This window comes from Protopterus annectens, chromosome 13.part0 (genome assembly GCF_019279795.1).
Source record: "Protopterus annectens isolate FY-2018-M chromosome 13.part0, PAN1.0, whole genome shotgun sequence".
Classification (NCBI taxonomy): Eukaryota; Metazoa; Chordata; order Ceratodontiformes; family Protopteridae; genus Protopterus; species Protopterus annectens.
Window position 1 is genome coordinate 283,639,706 of NC_056747.1, and position 2,937 is coordinate 283,642,642.

Sequence of the window (2,937 nt, forward strand, 5' to 3'; positions counted from 1 at the left end):
ACTTTCATTTGATCGACAGCCCATTTAACTGAAACCCGTTTGAAAGAAATTTCATTTGACTGACAACCAGTAATTCAGTACATTTCAAGGCAAATAACAGGGATTGGTCCCACTCCTCAATGTCGTGTGACCCTGGAGTTGGTCTATATATTTGGGGGGGGCACAAAAGAAGAAAATAACACAAAAAGTACATATTTTGAATGAAAATAGGAGGGGAGCTGTGCCCCCCCCACACCCCCGTAACTATATATACCAATTCCAGGGTCGCACGACCTTGGGGAGGGGGACAAATCCCTGTTATTTGCCTTGAATACTGGTTTTTAATCAAATGAAATTTCGATCAAATAAGTTTGGATCAAATGAAATTTCGATCAAATGAAGGTAACCCATATATATATATCTATATATATATATATATATATATATATATATATATATGTGTGTGTGTGTGTGTGTGTGTGTGTGTGTGTGTGTGTGTGTGTGTGTGTGTGTGTGTGTGTGTGTGTATATATGCATACACACACTCATACACACAATCCTAACATCATCCATATCTTCCATGACATGAAAAGGTAGTCCATTCTAGTTCCTTGTTTCACTGTCATCTCTGATGCTGTCCTTGTTTGTCATAACACTTCATACTTCTTCTACACTGGGATAGGCTATATCCTTAAATGTGAACAAGCACCTATTCTTATCTTACACCTCCTTACTATCCCTTCTTCACTCACTTCCTTACTTCTATCAATTTCTCTCTCTGGCTTTCTCTCTAAATATACCATAAGCCTTCGTTTCTCTCAGTTCATATTCCAATTCCTGTTTGTATTATAGTAACTTACCTTTAATTTCTCTATAAACTGGCTAAAATTTCTCTAAATATTAAATCATTGTCATATAACGTGTATCTAGTCTTACCCAATGTTTTCATACTATGTTTAATTATTTAAACTGTAGATGTTTAATGCATTATTTTTGAAGATTGTATAATTATTGTTGTTCAGATGTTCTGTAATATTTAGGAGCTTTTCTCCCCAGGCCTCTGCTTGAAAATGGCTCCTACCCAGTCAGACAATCCCAGTAATCAAATGACAGTAATACATAAATAAAATTGTCCTGTCCTTTTTCCCCTCAGCTCTTCATTCAGGTTTCCCTGATTGGTTTATTCTTTTACTCTTTTGTTAAAAGCTATCCTGCCAGTTCTCTGAAACCACACTGAAATCTGCTGCTGCTGTCATCTCCTAATAATCATTCTCCATATCCTAACCTGATTTTGTCTCAGGCTCACATAAGTTTCTCCAAATGACCCACCTTATTACACCTTGGTTCACAGAAACATCCTGCCCTCACTTCCTTTCCTTGTGCTTTGAGTCTGCCACTATCCCTTCCCATCTGTACCCCTATTAACCAACTCTTCTGCTACCCTTGTTGCCAAAAGTAAAAACTGTCCTCTTTCCTACCCCTTATCCAAGCTATCTGCTTCAGCATTACATTGCTATCTTTTCATCATTCTAATTTCTTAGCCCCAAACTTCACTGCCTATAGAAACAAAATATCTGCTTTTTTTCTACCACAGTTTAGCTAGTACACAGTCTTAATAATTACCTGAGCAACCCCATTCCCATATCATAAACCAGCACTGTCACTTGGTTTTCCTCATTTCTCTATTCCCTCGTCACCATCTTGTTCCATTTCATTAACTGGGTTAAGAAGAGACTCAGCTTCCTCTTTGAATTCCTGCCACCTTTTGTTTCCAAAATCCACCCTACCATTTTGTATTATATCTTGTAACATCTAGCTACAGGAAGCACAGTATCTTGCAATACACTTCCTTCTAAAAACAGAAAAATGCTCTCATGAAGGTTGGTAACATCTACACCTGGGCTGATTTTTCAGCATTCTAGTGAAAATCCAAATGTTTCTTTGGCCTGGTTCCATGGCATAAGGCAATAAAGCCTTCATTATGGCCCAGATGTCCCAAGTTCCAGTAAGGACTCAGGCACTGAAAGAACCAGGAAGGGAAAGAGGAGAAATGAAAGACCTTTCAGCTCACCCATCTGGTGAGAATGAAGATGACAGTCCTAGTCAGCCATCTGCTCCCATGCAAGTAGAGATTTGCATGCATGAAGTGTCCATAGGCTAAGCATTGTGGGTTTGATGATCCCAAGCTAATATCAGTAGCTGTCATGAGGCATCTGTGCATGAGAAAGTACAAATCAATGGGAGAGTATAGGATGTCCCCATGCAAAGTATTTACCTATGTCAGTAACCAGGGAGTAGAGTTAGGACCATATTATAAATATCTCATAGCTCCCATTGTAGATTAAGTGAAGATTGTAGATGGGTGATATGGTATAGTTTTCAACCCAGAGACAAGCTAGAAAGGACACCATAAGGCCCCAATCTGGAAGGAAAGCCTGACTTCCAGTAGACAAGGATGCATACCACCAGCAAGCTGAGCTGAAGACATGGATGCAGGCAGTGGCACAAAGAATATTTATGACTCCCTGTATGAAGATCATTCCAGATGGATAGACACTCTGTTTCACTAGGTACATCCCCAGTGTATGGGATGCATTGGCTGCATTGAATTGTAGGAGGATTGATGATTGACAGGCATGGGGCAAAAGCACCTAGGACAAAATCAAACATTTTTTGTGTGTATGCATCAGAAAAATGTAGAAGTGAAGAAATATATTTGCTTTTGAGAGGTTATGCATAGAAAAGTATAGGATTGCAATATAGAGTTAGAAAAAAATGTCCAGTTGCAACCACCAATAATTCTCTCACTGTAAGGCAATTTAATAGAAAACTGGAAGATTGGGATTCATACATTTGACTTCTCTGTGAACAGAATAACCAAGAAGCCTGAAATTCTGCAGCATGTCACATTTTTACATGTCATTAACAAAGAAATTTTAAAGGTATTTCATATTTTTA